The sequence below is a fragment of the Rhipicephalus microplus genome, chromosome 7 (genome assembly GCF_043290135.1).
Source record: "Rhipicephalus microplus isolate Deutch F79 chromosome 7, USDA_Rmic, whole genome shotgun sequence".
NCBI lineage: Eukaryota > Metazoa > Arthropoda > Arachnida > Ixodida > Ixodidae > Rhipicephalus > Rhipicephalus microplus.
Genome location: NC_134706.1, coordinates 30,866,772 through 30,887,103, shown reverse-complemented (window position 1 = coordinate 30,887,103; position 20,332 = coordinate 30,866,772). Strand labels below are relative to the sequence as shown.

The window sequence follows — 20,332 nt, the reverse complement described above, 5'->3', positions numbered from 1 at the left end:
CGCGGACGCAGCTAACCGTTGCGATGATCTGGAAGATCGGCAAACTGCTTCATTCACAGATGCACATAAGTTGCATTGTGCGCCGTCAGCCGTTCATACGACAGACCATAAAAAAGGAAAGAGGAAACCTGAAACGTAGGTGTTCGATCGAGCGCCTTGAGACCCACCTCATTAGAGCAAAAAAAGGGGGAGGGAAAGCTGTCGGAAATTAAGAAGGAAGCGAATGCCTCCTCATTTGTGTTCTTTTTTTGCGCAAATTAGCTATGTTCAGAGGCATGCTATAAGCGCTACGTTTAGGATATACGTGCCCCCTTCACTTACGAAAGCATCAGCCAACGCGTACGAGTACTAGTCTCTGTGGTGGTTCAAGGCCGAGTCCTAATAAGCGAAACCCGTGCCAATCGCGATAAGCACGCTGGTGCTTGTGCACAAGCAAAAAGAAACGGGGGAGTACACATCCTCAGCTCCAAACACTTCACAACAGAGGACAGTGCGCGCTTTTACGATTTGGAAATCATCTTCATCAATTCTTATCAATGGGCAAAAAAATTGGCCCCGTATCTGTATGTCGATCTGCAAATGTCGTCGAAAGACGATAGTCTTGCGTGTGGAGAGACTGAACAAGACATTTATTATGTTCTGCGCAAGAAAATCGGTGAATGGTATTCTGGAGGCACTACGTTAGAGTGCCTCGATTGTGCAGCGGAGGCGAATGAGCGCATCAAGTCCCGTCACACTTGAGACATGAGCGCCATCTGGCAGTTTTCTTAGAAAACAAAGTGCGTGGCTCTGAGACGAGTGTGCGCGCCAATCTCAGAGGTGATAAGGTGTAGAACGCAAGGCGACGGGCAGGTGCCACCACCGTGTCGTCTTAGGGAAACGTTGGAAACACTCGCCTTTTCGTGCAAGCGTTGCATGGTCAGCACAGCGTGATAAACGCTACGGTCCTTAGAAAAAGGAGTTTAGCTTGTACGTATACTTCCTTACGTTAACATGTTACCGGATACTGGTTCGTGTTGGCCATCTAACCGGAAAGGTTATCTTTCAACGTTTTAGCTCCTTATACGCAAACGGTCACGTACGTACGTAAACGCGTATGCATTTACGTTTTCGCAAACCATCAATGGTGATGCTAACTGCATATTAACTGCATTTTACTTACATATGATTGAGTCAGCATTGTGGCGAAATCGCGAGACGTGCTTTTAATGCGTACAGTATCCTCGTATGCACAAAGGAGTGAAAAATACAAGGCTACTGCAACGATGGTACCGACATCTTGTGACAATTCATGCAATTAGAGTCATGAACACGTTGGCTTACGCGTAATGTTTTTGAGGTAAAAATGATTAAAAAGGTAACTCATTTGTAATAACGGCGCAGCGCGTTTTTTGCAATGCACGATGTTTCTGCAATAACAATTTTGTGATTACCTGGTTCACTATTGCCCCGCTGGATGGCACCACCTATCCAGCTAGTCGGGAATTCACACATTTACGGCGTTTATGTCCCAGACCATTTCAGTTTTGGTAATCCGGCTGAAACAATGTAATGGACATTGGCGCTCGCACTTCGGCTACTTCTGCTTATAGTAAATCCATGGTTCGAGTCCCCACAATGCGGATACCACGTGTTTCTACGAACGAAGGTGGATTTGCGAAATAAGGCTAGAAACGTAAAGAAAGGAAAACTTTTAAATCCGATCCGGTGGGAAACGTAAAGGTTTACGTTCCGTAAAGACTCGCACATGCGCAGATTCTATCTGGTATCCGGTAACAAAGTAACGTAGAGAAGTATACGTACAAGCAGAAACTCCTTAATTACTTAGGTGCGCCTTCTGTAGTAAAAGACGTACATGCAGAATATATTAGTGTTGGTATGGTGCCTCACACATGCGCAATATTCTCTCTTTTTTTAACAATCGTACAAATACGAACGCTTAAGCTTGAGCGACATTGGTGGGCGCTGCGGTTGGGGTCGGCCAGTTGGTGTATCCACTGGTGCCGTTTAGAGTACCCGGTACCGTTAAGAATGGACAAACAGACAAATTAACAGACAGACAGACCAAAATCTTTGCGTAGAAGGTCCCCAAGAAAGACTATCGTCTTTAATAAAAAAAGTCACAGTTTGGGATTATGGCAAAACAAGAGAGAGAGGGGGGTGCGCTCCCCGTGTGAAACGCCCTGCATGGCTAACACCATTACCCACGGGAATCGATGTTATGCGGAGGAAACGTGACCTTGGTATATTTTTTGAAGGAGTGAAGCTCCTTGAGCGCGCACTCCGCCGCCGTCGTCGAAACTTCCTGCGCCGGGCAAGCGAGCCGAGCAAGAGAACAGGTGCGCACTGCCGGTGCAGCGGGACCGCAAACGGGGGGGGGGGGGGGGGGCGGCGGATAACACGCGCACACCCGCCGCCGAGCGCAGCAGACGCCCTCTCTACCCGCCCACCCTTCCGCATACATCGAAGCCAGCAGCGAGATAAGGCGCATAGTCTTCTTCATCCCATTTCTAGGTACCTTCACTGATCGGTCGCATTCGTACGAGGAACTCTTAGTTTTATCGAGCGAAAAGCTGCGTAGTGATGACGCTAAAAGATATGTACAAATTTTGTACGCATAGTCATATGTCAAACAGTCGCATATGCTTCCTACTCGATGCCAAAAGCCACATGTCTAAACAATAGCAACACCAGAAATGGTACAGGCCGATAGCTTGTGCTCACGAGGATGGTAGCCTTGGACAACGCTAAGAAAACTTCAATGGTAGCACTTAACCAAAATTGGCCTTCACCATTCGTGGCACCTGTGTCATGGGAATGCATATGTAGTTATTACAAAATTAGCAAAACGCTGAAACCCCAACTGACTCTTCACCAACATTCCGAACGCATACCCTCTTATTGCAAACCGATTTCGAGACCCTTCGTGGGTCTGTGGTAGAATACTTTATTGGTGCGCGGAACGCTCGAGTTCGATTCCTGGACTCCGATTTCTGCTGTTTGCATACGTCCTGACGACGCATCCAATGCAATTTCTCTTAAAGTTCTCACATTTGAAATACCAAAGTCTGTTCTCGCCATTCCACTGTCAACTCTCTGACCCGTGTGGCACATACCCACATACCTGGGGGGACATACCTGCATACAGCAGACCGTGGTATATGGGCTGCTGGAATAATTGAGCTATACGGGTATGGGTCATACGTGTGTGGAAGAAAAGGTTTGACAGCGTACGTCTCCGGCTCATCATGTTGTTCATGCCACGATCAACCCAACATGCATATGCGTCAAAATCCCTCGCCCTCGCGTACTAATTTAGGTTTATCCCAAGTAAAGACATGCAGACAGCCCTGAAAATATACATGCATGTTTAAAATGCCTGAAATTCGCTAACGAACGATTTGAATATAAAAAGAACCATAGTAGTTCACGAAAGTGTCTCGGTACTTGCCATTAGGAGGCGCCATCAAGATCTATGACGTCAGGGCGACTGTTCTCAAGATGGACGTCGCTGTCTGCATTTTGGTTGGGACGCCTAATACAATAGACATGCTTCCGTAATTTTTAAAGTGTATTTTAATGCGACAAAAATTACGCCAGCACAATAGCGCGAATCACGACAGAACATAAAACTGGTAACAGTGCCTAGAACATATTAGACCAGTACATACAGGGATATCGTGGACTAGGGATCCCTCAGTCCTATTGTTTGTGAAGGCCTTCAGATGCTCTTTATCCGTGCCTCTCACAGTAAACATATCAATAAACGTTTCCCACCAAAACCTAACAAGTTCTAGGCACTGTTACAACTTCTAGGACAACAGATGGGGCTTGCTGCCTATAACAGATATATAGCTGCCGAAAGAAGAGCATTGATTTGAGCATTCGCATTGCCGTGAAGCTTTGCACCCCTAAATGGAGGCCCTGCGAGCGCCGACGGAGGTAGTTGAGTTTACGATTTAGTCCCAACTTTTATCCAATACAGAAACCACAACTCGGTAAAACTACGTTTATTCAGTCAGAAAAAAATGAAATTAATTGAGGATAATATACGAAATAACATCGTTTATAACAGAACCAGTAGCTTCCCCTGTCGTGGCCGCTCAGTGCCTTGCCTGACAGCCACGCTCGTGCCTGTGGGTTTCCACATCTTCGAGGGTGAAGAACAATCACCGTGCCACGAATTTTACGCTTCAGCTGCTGAAGTGCTGAGAGGAAGCTGCCGCACACTGAAGGCATGACCCTCTAGAAGCATTTGAGGCCACGCTGGATCTGTGCTACTTGGACGCACACAGCAACTCGGGCAAAGGCCGGCAGCCCGCCACATTCCAGCAGGACACAGCACGTTTGATGCCTGCTGGAACAGCTAATTGCAAGGAGGGTTCAGTGGTGCCTGGCTTCTGGCTTCTTTGTTTCGTAGGTGTTGACGTTGCCTACCTCCTCTCTAACCACGACAGAGTGGGCAAGGACAACTGCTCGTCGACCACGTAGAAACCAGACATGGCCTGCCATCATCACGTAGCGCCACCCGGTGTCACTGGGTGCAAATGCAATGTCACCCGGCTGTGACTTCGTGCAGGACGTAAGATGGGCGGCCGCATTCGTCTTCGTCAAGATCGTCGTGTTGGTCGTAGCAGACGAAGGCGTACGGGTCTTGATGCGACGCGCGAAGAACTGGCCACCGGTTCCTAAATGGGCACCTTCCAGGGTCCCCAGGACCCGTGGTGAAGAACGCAGCCGATAAAGAAGCAGGACGCCTCGGTCTATGTGCCCGACCTCAACCGATTCAATGAGAGCCTTCGGCTCTTGCTCCGCCCCCACAGTCACGACTTCGGAAGCGCTCGAGGCCCGCCAATCCTCGTTATCCGAAGCCCCGGCGGTGTCTGACGATGACCGAGCATTGATGTTCCGACTCGACGACGTCACAGGAGTCGCCGGAAGCTGGTCACCTCGAAAGGAGCGGCGGCAAACGGGGCGATTCCGTCGCGTTTCGGGGAAAGTCGCACCAACGCTAATCTTGATCAGCTTCCTGCGCATCGTCGTGAGAAAGGAGAAGAGTTCTGCAAGGTTTGCTCGCGCGTCGAACGGCAACGGCGAGTCGCTGGGCCCACCACGCGTCGAATCGAACAACGACCGCGTCAACTTGAACTTTTCTGCCTTCCTGGAGCGATTCGGAGCAGCAGCGACGGTTGCCATGGCTCGAAGCTGGCCAGAACTAGTGACGGAGTACGAGCGAATCGTCTCGGGAGCGTTGGTACCGACAACCAAGGTTGCGAAGGAATACGCGGACCGATATGGCCACGAGCTGGACAGAGCTCGGGCCCAGAACACGCATCGAGAAATCCAACCAGCGAATGCCACCGAGGCGCATCAAATGCGTGAGCACGAGGCAGACGCGTGTGCTCGTGGAATTGGCGACGATGATTTTCATGGCAAGCAGTGAACATTCAAGTTTCCATTTTGGAATTATGTACGGAACGATTCAATCGCAAAATAAAATAAAGTGTACAGGACAAGCTACATGTATGATGCCATCAGGTAAGGAGAAAAAGTTGAGAGACTGAGGGCGGATCAAAGGGTAAATCTGTTGTCTTGGTTTTAGCATAACAACTCGAAGACCAGTCCATGCGTTATACTCAAATATCTCGTGTTTTAAAAAAAGCTTCTGGATTTCATTTTGCGAAATTTTCACCAAGCCATAAAGAATTACTGATACAGTTCTTGTGTTTGCGTCCTTTGTAGGTCGCTCCATCAAATAAATGATCGGTACGGTGTAAAGAGGGTACGGGCCAATGTAGGAAGGGAAAGCGGAAGTGACAATTCTTGGCCAACCCCTCGGAACCGGTGCAAGCGATATCTGCAAGACATCATCAAGATGATAATGATCATGATCATTACGAACATCACCGCCACCGCAGCCATCGGTTCACAAGATTGGGGAAAACAATACTCCTGCCACCTCCTCGAAAGTTTGGCCTGGAGTTTACCGAACCGGTTAAATTCTTTTTGGGGCCACTACTAAGGCATACAGCTACAGCAACGTTTCCTTCGCCAACGAGCACTTTATCGTTGAGACTGACAGAATGTAATGTAGAATTATGTTTTAAATTAGTCATCGACTAGTAATAGGCGATGTGAATCAATATATTAAGGAACTGTAGCATCTAAAATGGTTCTACCGAAAATAACGGAAAAAATTCACCCGCCAACCGATCCACGGTATTGTATGGGTATGAGCCATGTTCAGAGGACAACGACGACCGCCAGCTCTCGTGTTTTGCTTCTACGAGACTGGCCAGCATTTTTTTCTTTTTTTTCTGACATCGCGCCAAATTAATTTCACAGTCAAAACACAGTAATCATATTCTCCTAATCTAGAAAATCTATAGGTATTTACTTGCATTAACTACCGGCTTCGTGGCCAATCCCCCTTAGAGGGTGAGAGCAACAAAATAAAGGAACAAGCAAGCAAGCAAGCAAGCATTCGCCAGCTAGATCTAGATCTAGGCGACAAGACAAGGCAAAGCTGGAACTCTAGATTCACCGTCGGATTACCAGCTCCACGCAGCTCACGGACAGAGCGTTCCAGTTGTTCCATCGGAACCCAGATAACAGTACGAACGCTTCCGAAACATCCGCTTATACCACCGCAAGCCTGGCCAACATCGAGACATGTCAACCATCGCTGCCACGAAGCGCCGCAGGTGGAAGCTTCGAGATGACTCCATCCATCGCGATCCGTCAAGCGACGCTTCCAGCAGCCGTCTCTCTAACAGGCAAGCAAACCTTCCAGAACTCTTCGCCCTTCTCACAACGCAGCCGCCGAACGCTGATCAAGGCTACAAGCGTCGCTGCGACGTTCTCGAATACGCGACACAAACACCGGATTTGGGCGCCTTTCAAACGATGGGCCTTTCAGCAGTCAGCCAAGCACGAATTGGCGTTGGAAAGATCGACGCTCAGCCATTATTATCGGGAAACTACGAGTGCTCAGAAAAGGGAAATTACAACGCAAGCTCATACGGTGTCGCCACTGGAGAGGACCGAGTCATCGTGGTAGACAAACCAGACTGGAAGGTTCCCACAGAATCGGACACGGTCGTAAGGAAGGCTAGAGGAGTCCTGCCGGAGAACGGTTCGCGTCGGGACCTACTAGCACCTACAAGTACCGGGATGATTGGTCCTGAAACATACGACCTAGTGATCGACTACGGGTTTTCCCGGAAGGCTCGGAATGTTCCAAAAGGCGCGCTGGCAGCTGTGAACTTGAGGCCGCAATCGGGAATACTTCTCGAGGTGAGGTTCTTCCACGGCCCCTACCAACATCTCGACGGCAAAGAATACAACTGCCTCGACCGGTCACGACCATGCTCCGACATGAACCGCACGTACCCGGAGCCTGACGACGACGGAACTCTGCGCACTGCTTCCTGGTCGTCGAGGTGCGGTTGCGTGAAAGAAAGAACCCTCGCTTACTCGTCGGCATGCCCAGCAGACCATAGAGCAAACATGCAATGCACGCACTTTTGGACTGCAAGAGGGGGACTATGTTTTTGCCGAGGCCGGAATCTAGGCTGCGGATGCGCGACGCACAAATCGCAAATCTCAACGAGAGGCAGGAAGCCCTTTCGAGAGATCGGTGGCCGCTAGCTGTAAGCTGTTTCGGTGGGAGGTCACGGCACTGCAACGTACACTGCGGCGAAAGTGTGCCACGAAGTCGAAGAACACTGCTACCACCATCGCGAAAAGAGGACGCCCACTGGCCCACAAAAAGCAGACGCCGATGATAGTGCGAAAGAGAGAGGTGATGGAGCGGATGTTTCGGCTAACCCTTCCCAAGACCGAAGAGAAGCCGTCATCGACATCCATTCATACCCGGCAGATAAAGGAGTTCGGCAAAGAGACTGACGCAGGCACCAAATGTTAGCTAAATTGCACAGCTGTAAGATGAATGCCGGTGCTGTTCCTTGTTCGGGCGCAGTCTACACGCGATGCAGTCACCTGGGATTACCTACTCGACGAGAAGGACCGAACAGGTTACGAAGACAGCACGGATAAAGATGCAGAAGCCTGAATACACTATCAACGGAATCGGCACACGAGTGGACCACTGTCAGGAGGATTAAGCAGAGAAACTTGTCCAGCTGAAAGCCATTCTGCGAAATTGCGCAAGCACGTGGCGACCGGGCGGTAGGGAACTCACCTTGTTGAAGGAGCGTTGATTTGCGCGTATAGGACTAGTTGTCGATTTGTGCTTTATCTTACGCTATCGCCCAAATAAACGTATTGATTGGCTACTCTCGCTGTATTTTGCCGTGTTACGGAGGTGCGGACGCAGCTTGATGATTGATTAATTGATTGATTGATTGATATATGAGGTTTAACGTTCCAATACTACCATATGCTTACGAGACGCCGTCGTGGAGGGCTCCGAAAATTACGACTACCTGGGGCTGTTTAACGTGCACCCAAATTTGTGCACGGGCCTACATTCCCGCTTCCATCGGAAATGCAGCCGCTGCAGCCGGGATTTGATCCCGCAACCTGCGGCTCAGCAGCCGAGTACCTTAGCCACAAGACCACCGCGGCGGGGCGCGGACGGAACTAACCGTCGCGACGATCTGGAAGATCGGTAAAGTGCTTCATTCACAGATGCACAATACATAAGTTGCATTGTGCGCTGTCAGCCGTCCATATGACAGATCATAAAAAAGAGAAAACCTGAAACGTTAGGCGTTCAATCAAGCGCCTTGAGACCTACCTAATTAGAGCAAAAAAGGGGGGGGGTAGGGGGGGGGCAAGCTGCAGGAAACCAAAAAGGACGCGGATGCCTCCTCATTTGTGTTTTTCTCTTTGCGCAAATTATCTATGTTCACAGGCATTCTATAAGTGCAACGTTTAGCATATACATGCCCCCTTCACTTACGAAAGCATTAGCCCACGTGTACGAGTACTATAAGCTCTGTGGTAGTTCAAGGCGGAGTCTTAATAACTGAAACCTATGCCAATCGCAATAAGCACGCTGGTGCTTGTGCATACACAAAAAGAAACAGGGGTGTGCACATCCTCAGCTTAAAACTACGTGGCTCATCGGAGATCGGCTTAATGTCGAGCAGCAGGATCCTTTTAGCTAAGATTTGGTTTGCTTTTCATTCCTCGTATTTCTTGTAAGTTTCTCTCAACTGAGACGTTGTTGCAGCCCTTTGGAGGTCAGGCAAGTCAGAATATTTTGATGTCTTTCTCATCACCTGGCCAAGGGCACTCCCCTTGGCTGGCCTCACTACCGGTCAAGGATTTGCCGCTCGATCCCTTGCTACGCAGTGGAGATAGCTACGTCCCTGTGGCTCTGGTTCCTACAAATGGGGGTTCCATTCCAATGAAGAATCCGAAGGTGATACAAGTGGAGCTTCAGAAAGCCTCGTCGCTTTTCCAGAAAATTACTGAGGTCCGCCAGTTCGGCCGAGGGGGTATCCTGTGTTGCTCTGCAGACCAGGATTGCGTCCGAGAGCTTCTGAATTACTCTGAATTTGCTGCACAGCCGATGAGCCCGTTTATTCCAGCTCATCTTGCATGTACGAAGGGCATAGTCTGTGGGGTGGATACGAGTCTGGCACCTCAAGAAATTCTAGACTTATTTGCTGTGGCTGGGGCAGTTTCAGTCTATCGATGCACCTGAACGACTGATAAAACAAAATCGCCTACTGAATCAGTTGTAGTAACTTTTGCAGGAAGAGTCAGACCAACAAAAAAAAATGGCAGCATATCCACGGAGTGAATGATGGAGAGTGGGGCGAAGCATTCGTCCGTCCATGCGTCCGTCTGTGTGACCGTCCATGCGTCTGTTTGTGCGCCCGTCCCTGCGTTCTTTCATGCATCCGCCCCTGCGTCCGTTCATGCGTCCATCCATGCATCTGTTTGTGTGTCCGTTCGTTCATCTATTGAACACTCCAAGTCCCACCATGTCGCATCTTTTTATCATATATTCCCCATATAGAAGCACCGCCATCCAGCGGACATTCCAAGGACTAAACGAGAGGTGGCACATGCACACTTTCTTACGGCTTGCGCTTCGGGTCCACTTCCCACCTTTAACAACCTCGAGTTCATGGTATATTCTAGTTCACTGTATTCATGGCACTGCGACCAAACGCTCGCTAAACCTTTCGAAAACCAAGGAGGTTACGCCCAGCGAGTATAACGTAGCAACCTTTCCCTGTCAGATAGGGCTCAATTTACATGCCAATGGCTGCTAATGAGAAATGAGAGACAGGAGAATTCGGCTTTTACTTTCTTACGGCTTGCGCTTCGTATCTACTTCTCATTTTTAACCACCTTGAGTTCATTCATGGTATATATACAAGTTCATTGTATTCATGGCACTGCGGCTCAACGCTCGCTTAACCTTTGTAAAGCTAAGGAGGTTGCACCCAGCGAGTATAATGTAGCATCCCTTTCTTGTCCGATAGTGCTCAATGTACATGCCAATGGCTGCATTTGGGGATCGCAGCGTGCGGGTTGACTAAAAGCCGAATGCTCATGTCTCTCATTCCCCATTAGCAGCCATTGGCATGTACATTGAGCACTATTTTTTATTGTTAAACAACGCACAGAAGAAATCTCTCACTGGCACCACCTTGGAGGTCAAGTGTTATACCTATTTCGGGTATGTGCCACTGGTGGTTACATACGAGGGACGCCCAAGCCACGCCATAAGGAGCTTCGCCCCTAAAATAAGGCATGGCCACTAATCTACAAAGTAGAACCACTTTCCCCGAAAACTGCAGTGCTCAAAATGTTGGCGATTCGGCCACAGCATGAAAGGATGCAGATCACAGGCTAGATGTCGTCTGTGTGGAGAGAGACATGACAGCTTCGATTGCAAATCTGATGACCAGAAGTGCTGCTTGTGTAATGGAGAGCTCCCTGCAGACTCCGCTGAATGTGGTGCAAAAGAAAGAGAAATGGGTGTTTTAGAAATCATAGAATGCAGGCGTTGCTCTAGGAGGGAGGCGGTAGCAGAAATGCATGAAAGATCGAAAGGTTACGCAGGCATAACATCCCGGCACACAGAGGCAATGATGCATCGCTCGCAAAGTCGATAACTGAGGCTATCGAAAGGGCAACTGAAAAGGCAATGTAGCGTCTGGCAGCTACTCTTCTTGAAGCCTTGGCTTATATGTTAACACAACAGCTTACACAAATCATTGGTACAGTTTCTGTGCAAAATCGGGATTCGCAAGCTCTGTTGATTTCAAGGGGTACAGAGGTTGAGGCTGAGTCAGAACCTGTGACAGATGATTCAGGAGACTTTACAGATATGGACACAGAATCTCTATGAACTTTGAAATGTAACAGATCTCCCCCTTCTAAAAAGTCTTCTCAGAACCCAAAATCCAAGAAATACTTGTCAAAGAAAGACTTATTTGAGAACCTTTCAAAAAATGATTTCTTGAAAAAAGATCTTCTGGATCGGGCAGTTTCTTCTGCCGGTATAGCATCAAAATAGATTCCCTGAATAATCTGCAGTGGAACTGCCGGTCTATTTGGTAGGCAACTACAGATTTACAATATATTTCTTCGCGAATTTCTCCCGACATAATTGCCATTCAGGAAACCTGGCTAGCTAACGGTAAAAAAAAAAAATGTTACATGAAACATCGATTAATCCAGCTGGATCGGCCGAGTAGAGGTGGCGGTCTGGCTTTCTTAATATCAACTAAATTTAGTCACAGAGCCAAGATATCGTATCAGTGTATGGATACGAATTACGAAATTCTGGTGTTAGACATAACACTACCAGACTGCTCACCTTTCTCTTTTGCAAATGTATACTTTCCTGCAGGAGTTCAAGACACGAAATGCCTCGATATTGTGGTAGCTTCATGCAGAAAAAAAATAGTACTGTATGGTGATTTCAACCCTAGCAAAAATTCTGATAGAGGTCTGAATCAGTCTGGTACAGTTTCCTATAAGTTGTACCAGTCTAGTACCAGACTGATACAAGGTCTTACCAGTTCTTAAAGACATTCATATCGGTCTGATACATTTTCTTACCAGTGCTACCAGTCTCATATCAGACTGATACACAGTCTTCCCAGCGCTACCAGCTTTTGAATAAGTTTGATTGGTGATTTCTATGGCATATATTAGTCTTTAGGTTTTTAGTCTTTTGTTCATTTATCGGATCTTTAAGATGCATTACTGTCATTTTAACGGTACTTCTTTTTTTGAACACACTGCCCACATATATGTCATTGGTCATTTCTGCATGTATATTAGTGTATCAGTGTTTTCTATTGAACACTTGACGACTATTGAGTGAAATATCATGATGACTCAAAGAGTGCAACTGGCAGCTTTTGGATGCGTAGAATAAAATGTACAATGTTTCATGGTGGTGCATATTTGACAAACTGAGCTTTAAATATGCAAAGCAGCTTTCAGTCTAGATGAATGCTTTATTCTGTGTACAAATGGGATTGCAGGTGCCAGATAGCAACACAGTTAATGCTGACAATGATAGATGACGTCTAGAAATTTCAAGATACTAGTATCCAAAGCTTATCAGATGACAGTATAAACATAACTTGAAACAATACAAACAAAACTTCTCATCACAGAGCAATATTAACATAATTTCTAAATTTTAATTTATAGGGCCAGTAAACATTCAAAGGGAGATAACTTAATAATCAGTCCACTACTGTCAAATGAGCTTGCTGATACAATAATTTTTACAAATGGCCTAGATTCGAAAGCCTCGGGTGGTGCTGCAGTTTCTCCCTTTCACAACACAAGCCAATCCCAGCTGTCTCTCCCACATAGTGCTTTGCTTTAATGACGAGCCACTACATTAGTGTCATAATCCATACTGGATGAGATAATTTAAGTAAACAATGAAATGCTTCTTTGAGTAATCATTATTTGACCTCATCATCAAAACTTAATGCCTCGCAAATCTACTGCCAGAAATATTTCAAAGCAAGTTGAGGGGTCTATTGCGCACTTCAACCGCTTTCTTTTTTTTTTTTTTTCTCGTCGGTCCCAACAAGCTGCGCTGAAAACTGCAGGGAGGAATAGCAGTAAAGAAGTGCGATATGTAAGCACACATTATGAGCTAGAGCATGCTTGAAGAAACACAGTAGCTTTTTCGTGTTGCCATTCCCATGTGCGAGTATGACTATGCAATGTTAGATTTTGGACAGCAGTGCCAGCATGTGGCAGCACACTGTGGCAAGAAGCACATTCGATTAAAACGCTGCTCTTGATTTATTTTGGCTATAGGCCAATAGCATGCTTTCAGTTGTTTTACACCACATACAGGCATCCGAAAATTCGAAGTGAGCGCAGTTATCTATATAAAAAAAGTCACTTGCAGCTGCAAGATTCGGCTGATATGTTGATAGCAGCATATGTTATTCACAGGTGTGTCTTCTCAAAAAGCCCAAGTGGTGGCACAGACCTGCTATATTACTTGCCTGTAATCTTCACAAGATTAATAAATCAAAAACCATGTACTAATTAAGGCTAAAGCATTTGACTGCAAAACACACACACGCACAAGAAACTGCCTACCATGAGAAAAGTTTAGTTGTGAAGAGAACAACAATAGAAAGGATCGAGCCAACATTTAGTTGTCCTATCTTGCTAAACTCATATTAGACTGGCTATATATGTCACAAGTTTTAAACAAGTTTGGTACATCAGCAACATAGCAAACACATCCAACTTTCACGTGCAAACACACTGCCACATCCTTCGAGCACAACTTTTTTCTCTGTTTCTGAGCAAATACCAATGTGAGATGGGTTCTTGAATAGTTTTGATGTAAGCCTCACACACATGAGCACACACACAGAGCCTGGCAGTTTATTGACATGCACCAGTGTAAAATACATGCCATTGTTGCATTTAAAAAGTGTCGCTCATGCCAACATTGCCGCGAGCTGCATCTGCAGTCCGGTCGGAATCGTTGAGCGAATTTTCCTCGAAGCCGTAAGTGTCGTCGGGATCAAGATTTTCATTGCTGTCACCATGCGCATCACTCAGACTTCACGTGTCGAAGGCCGCTACTCCAGAACATCAATTACCAGCTAAAGACTGAGGAATGCTCTTGCTGAGTGTAGCTGGTTGGCCGACTGCACCTCCACCACTCCTTGTCCGAGGTACTACATATTGCGATCCAGGCTCCAAATAGCGTTTTTTTTTCTTCTTTTTGATCGAGGCTGGGGTTGAGTTGAATCCATCTCTCGTCGAACTTGACACAAACTTCAAATAGCGCGCTTGATGGTGTCCACGGAAAGTGAGGCTGTGGAACTGACGATTACATCGACCAAGGCTTCACATTTACAACCTGCTTGCTGTGCCTTCAATGTTAAGCACACGGCGCGGATTTTGCCGAAAACTATAACATGTGCCGCGAGATCACGGCGCGAGGTAGTGACTCTACAGAACTCGCGTGGTGAAGGTGTATTGTACTGTGGTCGCCACGGAGGAAGGTGGGTGTCGCCATGGTGGTCGCTGACTGCCATTATGGCTAGATAATTTTAGCCATATTAATGTGATAGATAAATGAATGAATGGATTGATATGGCTGTACCCTTGAAATTGGGCGGCGGCTAACGCCACCTAGCCTAACCAACGGGAATATGGCGACACAGCGCATAACCTCTGAAATTGCCGCTGCGCGCCCGTCATTGCGGATTTGCCATCTCAAAGGCTATGCACAGCGTCACCGTTTCACAGTAATTGCATTCATTGTTTATATATTATTTGCTGTGAGCTCTAAAAAACTACCCTCTAAGGTTGTAAAAACATGAAGTAAATGTTTTTCGAATAAATATTTTTGTTTTCAAAAACTAAATTGCGTTGTGTTGAGGAAGAAGTCGTGAACTCGTGGTTGCATCATGACCTCCGAGGTCGTGGGTTGCATAAACTACTTGGGAGATCCACAAATGGCACTGCCATCGTCATCAATAGCAAGTTCGTGGCGGCCTTGGTGCGTGTGTAGTGCATGTGAACATTGTTGCGTCTCTTAATTGCTCAGTATCGCGCCTGTACATTCGCAATTCTCCAAGATGTTTGGTTTCGCGATGATAATTAAAAATTAATAGTCCCGGGAAGTGCATGTAATACATCAATACGAAGGATACAGGCAATTTTGATCCTCACAAGTGGTACCGGGTGTTCTGGAAGGATAACACACACTGCGGCCACTATCACGCTCAAGTGATTAAGCTTTACGGTAAGTCCGCGCCTCTTGTATTCCCAATACGAAAACAAAAAGGGAGAAGCAGTCGTTCTGAAGTTATTTACTGGTCATATTTTCTTAGGCACCGAGGATGATGCAAGGAATGCAACAGAAAAACGACCATCCATTCCGCAGACCCGATTGCGACTCCTCCGATAGCTGCAGTTCAAATGAAGTGGACAACAAGTCGTTTAAAAAGTAAGTTGCAATTGGTCACACTGCAGCTGATATGCTACTTGCAGCGTAATTATTACCGACAGCCAAGTTTGGCTATCGTTGACATTGCAGCTGATGTGCTACTGCGGCGCAATTACAATCGACAGCCAATTTTGCTCTGCACGTGGTGCCGTGTCACACATGAAGCACCCATGCACTGATATACTCCCCGCCCCCTTAGCGAATATATCAGAGCATCGCTGCTCCACTACTGCGCGGGCGCCGGAACGTCGTATTGAAGGTGTTAGTAAAGTTGCAGTATGCTGAAGAGCTATTTTATTTTATTCTATCGTGGTATGAGCGCAGCTTAGTCACATTTTTTTGTACTATTGTCTGGTTTAAAATTATTTTTGCTTGTGCGGATATAATAGCCCTGTTTGTGCTTGGGAACTAGCAGTGAAATTTGTGTGTTGGGTTGTCTGCAGTTGTAAGAAACACGATGTCAAGCTGCTGTTAAGCAGAAGACAAGGCACGTCAGCAACCGTTTTAAGAAGCAGCAGGGAGGCCTGCTGTTTGCTAATGCTGAAAAAAAGAACAGAGAAAGAGCTTCTGAAAGAAGTGAATATATATGCTCAGAGCTCAAAATACAAAAGCATTAGAAAGAATAAGCCTACTGGAAAATGCCCTTCACAGCAAAAATTTCCAAACAGGTTTATCATTTCTTCATAAGCTGTTGTAACGCACTGCTGCTAGGGTTGTATGCAGCAGCAAGTTGCCCTATTCTTATAGCGTGCAATTTTGCTGAAAAGCAGAATGCAATGTAAGCTCATGGGTGGCAAGAATGCATGCATGTTTTTCTAATCACTTTAAAATGTGCTTTTACAACTTTCACAGTGTGGTGGATATTAAAAAGAACACCACTTGGTCAAAATTTCTTGAGCCCTCCACTACGGCATCCCTTATAATCACACCATGGTTTTGAGATGTGACATGCAACGTATCATTACACTTTAATTGCATATCTCAACTGCATGCTATGTTTATCATATATGTTATTTGACCATGCACACCTAGGATGCTACCGTGACAATTAAGGGTGCAATATACTTTATTTCTGCACACTCTACTTTTTTCATTGCAGCAAAGAACCTTGTCCTTTGCGGGTGTTGCAGCCGCAAGCCTCAAAAACAGAAACGACTTGCACCTTTGCCACCACTATGTGCTGCCACGCTGGAACCACCACAGTGACCACGGACAGCCCTGAAGTAGCCCACTCAAGTGTGAGGGAGGCTGCACTGCTTATCAATTATGTGCCCACTGACAGAGAGGTATCATAAAACTCTAGTATGCTTTGTCTTGAAGATATATTGGTTTGCTTTAATGAGAAAATGTGCATTGACAAACTAATGTGTGCACATCATCTTTGACTTGTTTTATAGGTGCATCGGAGCAAAGGAATTGCCGTTCCCAAGAGGTTGTACAATCACCCCATGGGCTTGAAAAGACAGACCCGTTTTGTTCGTGAGGTGGCCGTTACCATTTTTTATACAGCAGGCCAAGTCGGTAGAAGTCTTACTGGCGCAGCCTCCAATCGGTCTAAAGGGGAGGCGAAATCTCCCTAGGAGAAAGAAACATATGCTGTGTTTTCAGGTAGGTGAAATTTTGCAATCTGACCAAAATTCATAGAAGTTGGTGGCTCCATTTTTGCACGTAATCAGCCGAGGTTTCACTGCCAACTTGTGTTATAATTACTTACTAAAGCTTCAAGTGTAGCTTTTGCCTACTGGAGCTGGGTACTTTTATGCAAGAATCCACAAACTAATTAACTTTTGTTATAATTACTTACTAAAGCTTCAAGTGTAGCTTTTGCCTACTGGAGCTGGGTACTTTTATGCAAGAATCCACAAACTAATTTTAAACAATATTAGAGAGGCAGACTGGTAGCACTCCTACTTATTTCCTTGTCATATTGACTCCTCTATTTAGAGTGCACATAATTGTCGCTTAATAAGTGCCTGTAACTTGCTTTGTTTTTGATCATGCAGATTTCTTCAACCATTTTTTTTGAAGCACACCGTTCTGATTGGAGAGGTTGAGCAAATGAAGAAGCTCCTCAATAAAGCTTTGGCAAACAAAATTATTGACTTTATGAAATCAAAAGATTAACCAAGGAATGGCACATCAAATAAAATATTTTTTGATTTCTGTGTTCATATTTGTGTCCTGCTTGCTCTGATGTAGCGGTGCACCTGCCAGTTGGCTAAGCACCGATTTGCTTGTGGGCCTATCGGAGTAGAATGCTACACTTATAGGCTGGCACACGAGTACTGGTAGACTGATAGACTGGTACACTGATAGACTGGTACACTGATAGACTGGTACACTGATACACTGGTAGACTGATACACTCATAGACTGATACATCTAGAGACTGATACAACTGTCAATAACCTGATAGCCTATCAGTTTTTCTATCAGAATTTTCGCTAGGGGATCCTCACTCTGCACGCGGATGCACTGCTGTTAACGACTACGCACGCGTACGAAGTGTGGAAACGTACCGTAGGGGAAAAAAAATGTGGCCAGCTCCTTTGAGCGGACACCGTTGAAACAAAGACGACAGTGACGTCCCTCTGAGTATGGCTCACCCTCACCCATACTTACGCACCTCTCATTCGTTCAAACTATCCACCGAGCATCGGCGTCACACATCTTGGCGCAGCGCAATGTTTTCCTTTCTTATCGAGTCTCACGCTCTGGCCACACCACAAGACCACGTTACTTACGCCATCAGAGCAGGGTAAGCTTCGACTAGGAACAGCTTCGTTCTATGTACAAAAAAACGAAACAACAAAGACCTACCGACTGGTACGCCAACCAACTGCATTACAACCAACTAGCCTAGTTGTCATCACCATTTGTGCGCCCAACGCATGTGAGTGCTCTTCTCCTCTCTCTTTTCCCATCTTTCCAATTCCCCCATCCCTATCCCCAGTTTAGGGTAGCATACCGGTCGCTCCAGACTGGTTAACATCCCTGTCCTGTTCCTCCTCTTTTGCACTACTTTCCTGTTTTCTTTTTTTTTTTCATCAATGCATAAATATGTTCTCACGGTCCTGATAAAATTCCGCCTCACCGCGGTGGTCTAGTGGCTATAAGGTACTCGGCTGCTGACCCTCTGTCCGCGTGTTCGAATCCCAGCTGCGGCGGCTACATTTTCGATGAAGGCAGAAATGTTGTAGGCCTGAGCGCTCAGATTTGGGGGCACGTTAAAGTACCCCAGGTGGTCGAAATTTCCGGAGCCCTCCACTACAGCGTTTCTCCTAGTCATATGGTAGTATTGGGAAGTTAAACCCCACGTATCGATCTATCAATTTGATAAAATGCCTAATTATGTAAAACTGGTTCCCTCCCCCCCGATGAAAATTAAGCCCGAGAACGATTAATTTACTCAAAAGTGATAGGATTATTCCTTATGCACATTGCGCAAGGGAGCCAATCATGATCAAAAATTCAATCCGGACCAGGCCCGATCTCAATCGAGAGTGACCGTTTGACACTGGTGCATTTGCCCCCCCCCCTTTCTTTCCCCTCAAACCAAGTGCCCGCTTTCACGATGCTCTGATGTACCAGCAGTTGAGGTGATTTGAAGAAAAAGTCACAGTTTCACCGCAAGGGCGAAGCAATGTGTCGCTGAGAACGGCAAGAAGATCGAAACGTGCAGCGCGCTGCTCACGCTCAAATAAAGCACGAAAAGAACACAAACAGGACGAGAGTGAACTAACAACGTTTAGCACTCGACACTTAACGCACTGTTTAAACAAAAACGACGCACTAAACGTAATCACTAGCACAGACGAGCGCGAACTAACAAGCGTCCTAGTAATATTTCGCTATGTATGAACAGCGCGCTCTTTTCGAAAACGGGGCCTGTGCAGCGAGCGAAGTGACCTTTGTGGGCCGGGCAACTATACTCGTCGACAACTTTTCTTGGCACTGAAAGGAAAGCTACGGAGGCGGAGCTTGTGCTTATGTAGCACTGCTCGAAGCAGTCCGTTTTGGCGAACGTCTCGTAACGCTGTGAAAGGTGACGGGCGCGCACCATCAGCGCTTAATCTAGACGGAGACGCCACCTAGCGTTTGAGGTGGATGTAAAAAGGCGTCAATTTCTCACGCGTTCAAAGACGCGAAGTAACAACAGATAATTTCTAAAAGTAATTCGAGCGCGAAAACTTGACACGATCACTCACACACGCACACACGCATGCATCAAACACACAGCGCTCACTTCCAACTGATTTATTCATAGCTCGAAGGCTTGAATATATACAGGACACATTGTGCGCACACACCAAAGAAGGCCAACAGCATACATTATGAAAACGTACATTTAATCAATGTCATAGCCTTAGAGCGATAAACTGAAGTTCGCTTGGTAACAACGAAATTGAAAGGGCGCTTACACAGTGATCTTTATTTTTTTCAATGAAAAACGCCTCTAACACTTCACGTGCAGTTTTACTTGCGCTTCTGCCCAGAATCTTCGTCTCAGAAAATCGTGCGTCACAACCACACGAGATGACATGCACAACCAGGTGCGCATACTTGTCATCTCTTTTCGTTAATTTTTGGGCATGTTCCCTTAATCGGTCATTAATACACCATTCGGTTTGGCCAATGTTCACTTTTCCGCAGGATAAGGATATGGAGTACACAACCCCCATGGAACACTTAACAAAGGCCCTCTCATGTTTCTTCTGACAGCCGCGCTTCTTTCTGTCGCACACACGTTGGCACAGTCTTCCAATTTTTTCTGGTGCGGAAAACACCATCGGTACCCCGTGCCTGGCCGCGACTTTCTTAAGGTTGTGTGAGACCTTATGGATATATGGCACAACTTATGGCCTAATCCTTAAGGGCTGGGTA

At 46.4% G+C, this 20,332-nt stretch overlaps 1 protein-coding gene and 1 long non-coding RNA gene across 2 annotated transcripts in view; one reads left to right on the top strand and one right to left on the bottom strand.

Moving 5' to 3' along the window:
- LOC119179303 (receptor-type guanylate cyclase Gyc76C) overlaps positions 1 to 20,332 on the bottom strand; it is a 410,240-nt gene that overhangs the window by 69,989 nt on the left and 319,919 nt on the right. The window lies entirely within an intron of this gene.
- LOC119174180 (uncharacterized) lies at positions 14,507 to 17,543 on the top strand. Its single transcript, XR_012884848.1, has 4 exons — positions 14,507 to 15,244; positions 16,548 to 16,734; positions 16,846 to 17,056; positions 17,452 to 17,543. It is a non-coding gene; the product is annotated as an uncharacterized LOC119174180 (long non-coding RNA).